At 37.8% G+C, this 12,789-nt stretch overlaps 1 protein-coding gene across 1 annotated transcript in view; it reads left to right on the plus strand.

The window, feature by feature from the left end:
• Nucleotides 1-383: 383 nt before the first annotated feature.
• COL21A1 (collagen, type XXI, alpha 1) overlaps nucleotides 384-12,789 on the plus strand; it is a 203,013-nt gene continuing 190,607 nt past the window's right edge. Inside the window, exon 1 of the mRNA XM_011960186.1 lies at nucleotides 384-434. The gene's annotated coding sequence lies outside the window, so the exon portion shown is untranslated. The remainder of the gene's footprint in view (nucleotides 435-12,789) is intronic.

The following is a 12,789-nucleotide window of genomic DNA, read 5'->3' on the forward strand; positions in this document are numbered from 1 at the left end:
CAGTCCCTTATTCTGCCTCTCTCCTCGGGCTTCCCTGGTCCTCCTCCACCCTCTTTTTCAATCCTCAATCGTGCATTTTCTGATGCTAGCGGGATTTGTACTGAGTGTTTCCACCAGGGCGACACTAGCAGTTCGCCCTTCAAGATCCAGATCCAAAATCCACCCTCTGGTCCTCGGCCAAGGAAAGGGGGCGGGTGGGGAGCGCGAACCTTATCTCCCGGGCTCCGCCTCCAGGGGGCTGAGAGCGAGTTTCTGAGCCTCTGCGCTCTGCACTGGCCGCTGCAGGGAGAACGGACTCCGGGCGGAGGGCTGCCAATCTGTTTCAGCTCAGGTCTTGCTCGGGTTGGGCTTGCCACTGTCTGAAACATACCTGTCCCCCTGGTGCAACACTCAGCTGGCAGCGACTGCAACCCCGAGCCTGGATACTGCGCCAGGTAAGGAGATAACCTCCTACTCCCCTCTCGCTGCCAGAATGACATCTCGGGGGGCCTCAGGGCTGGCCCTCCAGTGGTTGCAATTTGGCATTTTGGGTTTCCCGGGGGTGCCATCTTCTCCCTGCGCCAAAGCAGTTGGTGAAACGTCCGGTGAATTCCGCGCCCAGGCTGGAGGTTGAGATGTCAGGATTTGTCTTGCAAAGTTACTTCATGTTAATGAATCTTGGGAGGGTCTCTGGGTGCAGATTCCTGCCTTGGAGTGTTTGGCCTCTGAGTAAGATAACGTGCGTTGATTTACTCCTCTGAGCTCAACCCCACCCTCTGCTTTTAGCTTCTTGGAAGGGTCTCCAGCGTCCGTCCACACGTGGCGCTGAGCGCGCAGAGCTATGGGTCTGGGGGCTGTGTTGGGTGGGCCAGAGGTTCCTTACAGTTGCTGCGTTATGGACTTATTCCGGGACCTTAAAAAAAATCGATACTTGGGCAGCACCCCAGACCAATTACTCAGAATCTCTGGGGGTGGGACTTTGAGCATTAACATATTTAAAACTTTTCTCAGGTGATTCCAACGTGCAGTCGACTATAGAAAGCAGCGAACTACGGCAGTGATTCGCTGTGTGGCATCTGGCCAGCAGCAGCAAGCACCTGGTAACTTTGAGAAATACAAACAAAATCTAGGGCTCTAGCTCCGCCCTAGACCCACTGAACCTAAAACCTGAGGTTGGGGACCAGAAACCTGTGTTTTAATGAGCCCTCCAGGTGACGCTAGTGCTTGCTCAAGTTTGAAAACTGTTGCGTTGGATCTTATTTAATCAGGGAAGACACCTGCAAATTTCCCTCCACCAAAGGAGGAGGCAACAGACCACTTTTCAGAAAAACTTTAGTTGTTTATTAGTAGAGTTTTGCCCATATTTTTTAAAAAAGCATACTGGGCACTTTAAAAGATCTTATAAAGGGGAGACTTAACCATCACCGAATAATTTTTAAGCAGTAGAATTTGAATACTTGCTTTAGGAGAGAATAGGAATTTTTCCTTTTCTAAAAGTTGAAATGAAGCCAAGGAAGAAATATACATGAGTCTTCCAGCTGTAATAACAGGAATCTTTGACCCCTGATGAGATGTTCCTGGATCATCACTGTCATCAGTGCAGGTTACAGAATTCATATGCAGTATTTTTTCTTTTCCTAAAGCAGTTGAGGGTTTAAGGGATTCATGCCAATTCTCTTTAGTCAAAGGGAATTCAGTGTTGCAGGCCTCTGGATTATTGAAGTGGACCATTTTTTTTCTTTTTATAGATATCTGAGATTTCAAAATTTTGGCTAAAATAGTTCCAGCTGTTTCTAAGCCATTAGTACAAAAATAGAATTACTTTGCAAATGGGCTTAAATGGATTAGAAATCTGACATTGGATAAGAAAATCTGGAATAGGCATGACTCCAATACCAGCACATGTGTGCTGCAATGAACACAGTGCTAACTCTACCAAGATTTTCTGTACAGAGAATATTTATTTTCCAAACTGCTTTTTTTTCTGTGCCAATTTGTGACTGAGGTATATAGACTTGTTAAGGGTTAGGTACTAAGCTTGCATTTAAAGAATTGGGGGAAATTTAGATAGTGCTTAGGAACAGGAACTTTGGTCTGAGGCAGACCTGGGTTCAAGATCTGCTCTTCTACTTCTCTGTGCTCTTGGATAGTTAGTTGCATAGCTTCTCCGAGCCTCACTTTCCTCATCTGTGAAATGTGGGTCGTGCTAGTACTCTTATCTCATAATTCACATTGTTGTCAGAGTTAAATGAAATAATGCTTCCAAAGTGCCTAGCATAGTGAGTTAAGTATTTGTTAGCTTAAAATACAAACTCATGTATACATACCATAAACAACATAATCCTCAAACACCTTAAAGTAATATCTGTGTTGATACATGATTAGATTTTGTATTTAAATACCAACTGCACCCTTAGAAGGTGACTATATGGACATCCTCAGATTATCCTTATAATTTTATTACATACTTTATGGAACTTTCTGGAAAAAGGTGTTAGATTAGCTTCAAATCAATAGCCTAGTTTTTCTTTAGTCACTGTGGTGAAGGATTTCACCTTCTGGTAGCCTTTATAATGTATTAACATTCATATTTAAATAGCCATGAAATCTGGTTCTTCAGAATACTTTTCCTTATAAAAGGAAATCCAAATAATGAGAGAGCATCTAAAAGTGGCATGGTGTAGTCTTCAGGAGAGCTAGTTTAGAAGTACTATCTGGTGTTTCTTAGGTTCTTAACAGAGAGAATAAAGGAAACCCTATCCAGTTACATCATGGTTTGTTCAAGAAAATATAAGAGAAAGCAAAATGAGGACGCAGAGCATGGACAAGCCTAAACTGGCAAAAGGGGTAGGTGAGGTAATGAGTCCTTTTCTTTCTTAGCTGCAATAATTTCAAAATACTTCAAGTCACACACGCATACAATCAATTCCTTTCACATTATTTGATTGGAACTGATCTCTATTATCCTCTTAGGACCAAGTAGATCTAGTGAAAAATATTTATGGTATTAATGCCAAAAAAGATGCCAAATTATTCCGTACTTTGAAATTAATTTCCATTCTCTTTTATTTTATTGATAAGTTGAATAGTGTATTACTGAGAATGCCTTTTATGACTCATCTGGCATCTTTAAATGCAAGAGGTTGTAACCTGCCTATTACCAATCTTATATGACTCCTATAAGACTAAACATAAAGCAAGTTCCAGCATCTAAGCACATTAGTAAGTCCTCCAGGAAATCAGATCTTCATTAGGATACTTTAAAAATTATAATTTAATGTTATTAAAATGATTAGAATTAGAATTTAATGTTATTAAACTAAATGTAATTGCAGTTTATAATAAGTAGGGTTTTCTATTTGACTTACTGTCGAAAGAGGAGTAGCTGTGGGGATGAAAAAGAAGGTCAGAGGCATACCTCTTGATGGGAAAAATGGAGATATATAGGAGCAAATTCAGACTCTCAGTAATCAAATGATGTGTTCTGGATAACTTAACTGAAAAGCTAAGAGAGTCTATGATGTTGCAATTCAAAGTGACAGATGTGGCAGCACTGCTTGCAGTGAATGGCCAACTAGGAATGATCAATATCGCAGTGCCCCACAGTGACTTTATGATTCTCCTCTCATAGGCGTAGGGTCCAGAGCAGATATGATCATAAAGAAGTTGTGCTTGGTTTACATAACTTGGCTCACTTAGGAATATTTTGATGAGGGTTAACTGGCATTCATTTAGGGTTATTTTCAGGGCCCTCTTTGTTCCATAGTGGATGGTTTTACTATTAAGGTCAATCTTAAAACTGTTATGAGTAAAACCTATCACAGGAAATGGATATGTGTTTTTATTTTGTATTTATTATCTTTGGATTATATTTCTTAGCATGCAATGGTAATTCTTTAGTTTGCTTCATTATTATTCTTGTGAGAGACAAAGTTGAAATGTTTATTTCTGGTAAGTGGTCCAGTCTCATAGGAAGAAAATGAACCATGAGACCAAATTCCTCAATTTTCTGCATAGACTCTTGGTTAAAGACAATGTGCTCTGCAGCCAGACTGCCTAGCCCTGAATCCTGACCTCATTACTGTCTTGTTGTTTGAACTTGGACAAGTTACATAATCACTTTTTGCTTCTGTTTCCTCATTGGTAAAATTGGGGTAGTAGAACCTACCTCAGTAGGGCTGTTGTGAGGAGTAAATGAGTTAACATATGTAAAGTTCTTAAAACAGTGCCTGGTTCATAGTAAGTGCTATTATTTTACTTTGGGCCTTAATGAATGCTTTAAGCTGAGCTCTCTCTTCTGTTTTCACCTCTGAAAGTGAGATCCTAAAAGGAAATAGTAATTTAGGTTATTAATGTGGTGTTCATTTCATGATTTTTCTGTTTTATTTAGTGGGATAATTTGTCTCAGAATAAGTGAAGTACTTAAAGTTTCTCAGAAAATAATATATAAAGAACAACATTTTTTATAAGGTCCCAATTGATACTGCTGTGGCTGGCCAGAGACCACACCTAGGGAATCACTGCTTTAACCTACTGGTTCCCAAACTTGACTGGACATTTGAATCACCTGAGAACAGTTTTTTAGACATGTTCTGTGTTAGAATGTTTGAAATTTATTGTGAAAAGAGTAAAGTAATCATGTCATTTATAAAGAGAGTCCCTGGAACATATCTACACACTAACTATTTCCATAGGATTCTCATGTACTCATAGAATTTTTAGAATGGTTAGGGATGTTAGAATTTGCTTAATATAAATGAGGGAACAGGTTTGGATATGTCACTCTTAGGGCTCATGAAGAGTTAGTGGTGGCACTGGATAACAATTCATACTTTTTGTATTCTACTTAGTACATTTTTCATTCAGCTGTCTTGCATTCTGAAAAATCAGATAATGTTGACAAAGAGGTACATAATCCAACTTACAGAATACCATTGGAATACTGTAGTTATACCTGTTCCACTGATCCCAGTTAAATTTCAGGGACATTTACTTAAAATATTTCTTTAATTAAAGAGCACTGAAAGTAATATGTTTACAATGCTAAGAAAATAAATCTGAAGTTACCAGTTGTGAAAAGGATAATTTTTTCACCTGTGTTACTTCAAATAATTCAATATAATTTTTTCTCCATGTTTTTTCTTGGGCATTTTGGTTTTTACCCATGAACTACTCAGAGAGATCTTTGAAAATTTCAGGAAACATTGACAGTTTTCTGAAGTCCAAGCTTAGTGACCTTCTGGGAATTCTGCCAGATGCTTGTGTTTGATTCAGTGCTTAGTTTTTGTTTGGACTTGTCTTGTTTTCATCTAGGTCAATTTAGCCATGATTACAGTGTTATGCTACCCCTTAACTGTTTGTTTGTATACTCACTGGTGTCAAGAAGAAAAGACTAAGGACCAAGAAAAAAGTTTTTTTTTTTTAAATTCAAAGTAAAATGTTCTAGCGAAGTTTGAGCTTTTCAGAAAGTTCTTTTGAAAAGATTCTTTGGAATTTTAGTATTTTACATTAATTATGTGATGAGTAAATAAAAGCACTCAAAGCTTATGTATTATATTTTTATGAGAACCTTTAAATTCCTAAGTGATTCAATAGAAACAACTTATTAAAATACTAAATTAATATACTTTAACATTTTTAGACCTTGTTATATATGTATTTTGCAACTTCATTAGGAAGAGAGAGTTTGGTTCCACTTATAGGGTGTGTCTAGGCATGTGTTTTCCAGCAGTATTCAGAAGATGGAATATTAAAGATAAAACATGGAGGAACATTCCTTGTTAGTGTTCAGCCATTCATCACATAGCTATTAAGTATCTACCAAGTGCTTGGCTATCTTAGGTAAAGGGGATTCAGACAAAAAGTTGCTAAGGTCTGTTTTAGATAGTCTATTAATAGCCAATCTGCCGTTTCTTTTTTAAAAATGAAAAACTGCCTTTAATTTATTATTAAAAAATAATATTTTATAAATACCTTGAACAATGTAGAAGGCAAAAATGCTTCTAAATTAAATTTAAAAACCTCAACAAGCATAGTGTGATGTATCACTGGATTTCTTAAACCATTTTTGATTGTCGTTTGACATAATGTTTATTAATCTTTAGAAAGTGTTCAATGTGGTTTGAAGTAATGTCTTGGCAACAAGTGGAGAGATTATCCCAGAGAGAAGCATTGTGGAGAAAGTAAATACCCAGGATGCTGAGAATCAGGCTGCTCTCCACCGTTTCCCTATTGATCATCACCTGTTTTCCTTGGCAGTTTACCTTTGGATCATTTTACAGCTCCTTTACTTTTTTTCTCCCTGTTCAGGTTCCTTGTTAGCTAGCAACACTGGGCTAAGTTTTGAAATGACATAAAGAGAAATATCAACTGGGGAAGAGGGATGATATGTGTCTTAGTTAGCCCAGGCTGCTAAAATGAAATTCCATACAGCAGGTGGCTTAAACAACAGAAATTTATTTCTCATGTTTCTGGAGGCTAGGGAGTCGAAGATCAAGGTGCTGGTCAATTTGGCTTTCGAAAGGCCTCTACTTCTGGCTTACAGAGAGCGATCTTTTTGCTTTTTTCTCACGATGAAGAGAAGGAAAACAAACTCTCTGTCTATTTATAAGGGCCTACCCATCCTGAGGGCACCAGTCTTGTGATCTGATTACCTCCCAAAGGCTTGGTCTTCAAATATCACCACGTTGGGAGTTGAAGCTTCTACACATGATTTTTGGGAGAGCAGCTTTCAGTTCATAGCAACATGATAATTGTTTTAACCAGAGTGGTATAGGAATGGGCAGAGTTCCTACTTGGGTGCCTATGGAATGAGGAGGGAGCAGGGTTGAAAGGGGAAAGTAAGATGCAGAGCTCTTAATGGAAGCAGAGGCACATGGAATCTAATTCAAACTCTTGTATTTTTGTAATGACAGCAAACGTGAGTGTGAAGTGTGAACGATAGGTACCTATAATCTAAATTATGTGTCATTTCTATACTACTATTTAGATAATATTAATATTGATGTGTCAAATACTAAATAAAGACCAAGAAGACCCTGGACTGGGAATTGGCTTCTCATCCAGCCTGCCACCAACTTACTGAGATGCTGGAAGCTTAGAAAAGCCTGCAGTAAGGAGAGTTAGACAGGTGTGCTTGCAAAGTTCTCTTTCATTTTGCTATTTGTATATTTTTCTTAGTTAAAAACACCATTAGAAGCCATCATGGAACATCTAAAGGGTTGCATCTGAGAGCATCTCTTTATAGAGTTTAAGTCAACATGAAGTCGTTGGATCCTTTAAGAAATCAGTCTACTGAGAAATGTAGAGTTTATTTATTCCTAAGATTCCTATTGAGGTATATCTTAGTTCATTTTATGCTGCTATAACAAAATACTTGAGACTGGATAATTTATAAAGAACAGAAATTTATTTCCTCACAGTTCTGGAGTCTAGAATCCAAGATCAAGGCACCGGCAGTTGTGTTGTCAGGTGGAGGCTGCTTCCAGGGTGGCGCCTCATGGCTGCACCCTCCAGAGGAGAGAAACACTGCATCCTCACATGGTGGAAGGCTAAGGGCAAGCCAGCTGAAAGCTGCCTGAAACCTCTTTTATAATAGCTTTTCACAGTTCCCCGTGGCTGGGGAGGCCTTATAATCATGGTGGAAGGCAAATGACACATCTTGCCTAGTGGCAGACAGAGGAAATGAGAGCTAAGTGGAAGGGTTTTCCCCTGATAATACCATCAGATTTGTGAGGCTTATTCACCACCATCGGGGAGATCATCCCCATGATTCAGTTATCTCCTACTGGGTCCCTCTCACAACACATTGGAATTATGGGATCTATAATTCAAGATGAGATTTGGGTGGGATACGGGCAAACCATATCAGGCTTTAATCCCTTCATATTGGAGGAGCCCTTATGGCCTAATCACCTCCTAAAGGCCTCACCCCTTAATACAATTACCTTGGCATCATGTAAATTTTGGAGGGGACACATTGAAACCATAGGAACATACGTGAATGTTCACTGAAGATGGATGTTACTGTGAATGGTGAATAATAACAGCTTTTTCTTCCAAACAAATTGTAAATTCTTTTTCATGATGACTAAACAAATTTATCTTTGACTTCTATGTGGAAATTATATAAAAAATTTTTTTCATTGGTCTTTCCAACACTTGAAAAAAATTTTAAATTTGAATTATGGCTTTTCGTTGGAAATCATGTTTATGTGAGTAATCAAATTATATTTTTGAGCTCTAGATTATATGTTTCCCAAAATGTTAACAGTTGTGTTTGGGTTGTGAGATGATAGACGTTTTTATGCTTTTCTTTTGTTTTCTCATGTGTATTTTTAAATACATGTATTATTTTTATAATGCAAAAATGAATACTTAGATACATGCTTTTTATATGGAAACATTTGGAATTATAATTTCAAATTCCCATGCAAGTGAGAGATAATGATTGTTAGAATGTGATTAATTCATGTTCCTATAATTCATAAAGTACATGTTGTACCAGATGTACTTTTAAATACCAGACACTAAATAGAGATGGCAACATCTAGGGAAAATGAAATAATTATTTCTAAAAAGCAGAAAATATTATTACTGCTTGTGAATGCCAAAAAAAGTTACATGCTCTAATCCATTGAGGCCATATAGAGTAATAGCTAAGATTATGAGTGTTGTATGGTTGTGGCTCTGACATTTATCACTTGTGTGACTTTGTGCATGGTGCTTGACCTTTTAAAGCTTAATTTACTATCTGTCAAGTGGGTATTCAGAGGACCTACTTCATAGTATGGTCAGAAGTGTTAAATAAAACAATGCACATAAACCTTTAGCATAAGGGCTGGCAGATACAAAGTACTCAGATTAGTTCAAATTAGTTATTATCATAAGTAATATTCTCCTAAGCTTTTTCATACTTATATTTGAATTCCCCTGTTTTGGGAAGCTTGTTGCTTCTTGAGGTGAGAATATTCTTCACATAACTGAGGACCTGGAGCGGATGCAAAACCAGGTTTTAGCCATTATCCACCTTGTACTTGGGAGAGGGAAGTGAGAATGTGGGAGAAAGGTGTCCGCTGAAGGTGGCAGGGCAGTGGCAGCTCTAACAAAAGCTTTTGAGCTAAAGCTTTGTGGCTGTAGGTGTTGATTCTAGGGTCCATGAGGCTGTCAGCCTTTTCCGTAATGGCACAGTTGCAGGTCACTGTGGTGGTTGGGTGAGATTAAGAGTATCCTCAGATCTTGCTAGTAACTGCAAGTGGTTTGTGGTAAGCTCCCGGATTTAGTGATTGTGGAGGCTTTTTTTTTGTTGTTGTTAGAAGACTGCCCCAAGTTTCAGCATCCACTGCCTCCTCAGCAGGTGCCTTCATGTTTCTGCAGCCCAGATTTGCTGTATCAGTATAGCCATGCATTAATTTATCCATTCAACAAATATTTATTCAGCCTTTTCCAAAGATTTGACGAGGTGCTAGGGATGCAGCCCTAAATATGACATGATTCCTGTCCTTGAGCACTCAGTTTGTTGGTCAGTTTCCCCTTAGATTCTCTGGATGCCATGGTTGGTTGTCATATTACAAGGCTCCCAGCCCTAATCAATTGCTGCTTATAGTAGAGTAATTTGAGCAGGTTGTTGATTGTTCCATACCCAGTAATGTGAAGGGTTATAATTGGAATATGTTGTCAGATCTATGTTCTCCTCAAAACTGTGGTGAAGTCTGTGTATGTAATGTACATAAATTTTTACATGGTATTTAGACTAACCATGTAGTCTCTTAAGCTAAAAATAAAACAAAAAGAACATAATTGAATTGAATGAACTGAGGCTTCATAGAAGAAAGCCGTGGAGGCACTGGGAGAATCAGAATCAATTACTTTTAGGCTACACATCTCAGAATACTGGAAAAAATGTGAATATTTGACCTCTGAGTCATTCTAAGTTAATTAAATGACTGTCCAGTTGCCTCTGTAGAATAGTTAGAGCCATTTATGTATGTGTGTTTCCTTAACTGTGCCTTCAAATATTTTTAATTTTCAGGTGGAGAGTGTGATTTCACATTGGACATTTTTGGCCAGACTTATGACATTATTAAATGCTAAGGTTGACTAATTTATTAAGTGTACATTTTAAATGATTCTATACCATTTTGGATATGGTTGCTAAGTTGAATTCCAAATCTCCTTTCTAGTAATCTGTCATATTTTTGAGCCTTTGGCCTAAACAGCCTAAGCGAGATTAGAGAAGCAATTATATTTTTACATTTTCAAACTTGATTTGAACACTAATGACTTAATTTAAAACCTAAATGTGTTTATGCTTTCTACCTTATCTACTCTTTCATTTTATCCCTAAGGATTAGCATTTATCATAAAGTTAACTGAAGAAAACATTTTCCTTTTTAAAAATTTCATTGTTTTAGTATTGCCAATGCTTAGACAGGGCAAACCTGTTTTACTCAAGGGAGTGTTCTCAGGTAATCAGGACAGTATAGAGCTGCAGACTTTTCAAGTTGCAATGAAGAAGACATGTAGCCCTGGTTGTTGAGAGTGCAATACTTTGCTACTGTCTGTTACTGTAGACTCTAGAGAATTTTAAAATTTGGCTTTTTTTTCCTTTCGAATTTTTTCTTTTCCTGGGATTTCTGTATTCTCAGAGCCATCTATTGATAGGTTCTCAAGTAAAAACGGGGAGGAAGAGGCAGATTTTGCTCTCATCAAAAACTGTAAGAATGGATTTCAGTTTTTATAACCATTGTTTTCAATAGGGAGTTGAGAAGTTTTAAATGGAAAACTATAGAAAATTTAAACTATCAAGATGGAGAGGCACCACCAGGAACTCCCAAATACTGTATATTTCATCACTTTCACAGCAGGGAGATATTGTCAGCTGTAAAAACATTGAATATATGCCATATGAAAAACAAGAGGAACAGTGAGTAGACAAGTTTAATTTCAGTGGCCATTAGGTACTTAGTGGATTGAGGCAAGCCGTAGCCAGATTGCTTATGATACAGTTGTGAGATGGACTATTTTAAATACAATTTTTTAGAAAGCAAACTAATACTCTGTTTAATTGAGTTCCATATGGTCTAATACTAGAGGTAAGCACTGTGGAAGATATGATCTGTTTTTGTCATGATTTGCTTCATGGAGGAGATGGGGCTTGACCCAGCCTTTTGAAGCATGCTTCAGTTTGAACAAATAGTTCTGTTTAGACACACTCTAGTTAACACAAGTCATAGGGCTGGCAGTATCTTACAAATTGTTGTTCGTGATACGAATATTGTTTATCCCAACAATACTTGATGCCTTCACCCCTCCCTATAGCATACATATTGAGCATACTTTCCAATACCAGACACCTCCAATGATGGGAAACTTTCTATTTTAGGGAAATCCTCATCTATTGAAAACATTTTTCTTAAACTGAAAAGCTTCTCCCTGGAGTTTCCAGGTTTTGGACCTAATTGTGTACTTTGCGAGTGACACAAACAAGCCTTATTTGTTTTTCCATGTTCCCAGCATTTGAAGACAGCTAATATGATGCCCCGAGTGGAACATCATATTCTGAAACCACTTCTTTGAGATGGTTTGTATTTATATCTCCACTCTGGTCAGCCTTCCCTAAACACATTCAGTTTTGATCTCTCTGGCCATTGGTGGCTGAATATAAAGGATGTAGCCCTGTTCTTTCCTCAATGTAGTTCAAGAGCAAATTAATTCTTGACAGCCAGTTCACACGAATGAATTCAATTTGGCATCAGCTAAGACCATTTAGTCTACTCAGACCTGCTGCTGTTAAGCCACTTTATTCCCAATGAGCATTCTACAGTCCAAACTTTGGATCCCAGAAGTTTTGTATTTCTTTTGAATTTTGCTTTGTTGCAGTGATCTATTATTTATTCAGTTGATTTTTTTTTTTTGTCCAAAGTCTTCTATTCCATCAGTTAGTCATCTTTCAAGGTTTGCTTTGTCTAGAAATTTAATTTGCAAGCCATCATCTTCCCTCATTCAAATTATGAATAACCAATTAGACAGGGCAAAGCATGGAACTCTAAAACATACCACCAGAAACCTCCTACCAGGCTGACATCAGGTGTTATTCTTCATTAGGGGGCCATTTAAATAGTCTTATATCCAACTTACATTAATTCATTTTCATTTTTGAACTATCATGAACAGTATTCCCCTGATATCAGCCTAGTACAGCTATCAAAGAAGTACAGGTTAGTTTTATATGATCTATTTTTGGCACTTAGCAAGCACTGCAGAGTGTTCAGTGACTCATTCCTTTTGTAAGTGCTCACAAATAGGAATGAGGCTTAGAATATTAAACAATCAGAAAAGCCAGAACATCAGCCAATTGGAGTGGGTTCAGATCCAGTCAAAACAGCTGCGCATACACAATCTGTACAGCAACCTTGCTTTGTACCAGCTGAGTATAGGCCTAGTTCGCAATTGTTTTTAACCTTCAGGCTTGTGGGTTTACCAGAGGCATATATATGCATTGATATTCCTAGCTATTTATGTTCCCTTTTGCCTCCCATTTCTTTATTGTATATACAAGATTACTTATACTAAGTTTCTGTAAGTTTATGGTGTTTATTACCTAGACCCTGAACATTAATCTATAAGCCACAAATTAAAGTGTGTTTTGAGATAAGCCTTAGAACTAGGAATGGAAATGGCTTAAGGGACTCAATGTAACTTGCCTAGTAGGAATGGACGGTTTAGGTGTAGAGAGGTAGGAAATAAGATGTTTCAGTATGCAGGAACTGAAGTCCTTGAGTGGAAGCAATCACTGGAGCAGCGGAAGAT

The sequence above is a fragment of the Colobus angolensis genome, unplaced genomic scaffold (assembly GCF_000951035.1).
Source record: "Colobus angolensis palliatus isolate OR3802 unplaced genomic scaffold, Cang.pa_1.0 Scaffold51, whole genome shotgun sequence".
NCBI classification, from domain to species: domain Eukaryota; kingdom Metazoa; phylum Chordata; class Mammalia; order Primates; family Cercopithecidae; genus Colobus; species Colobus angolensis.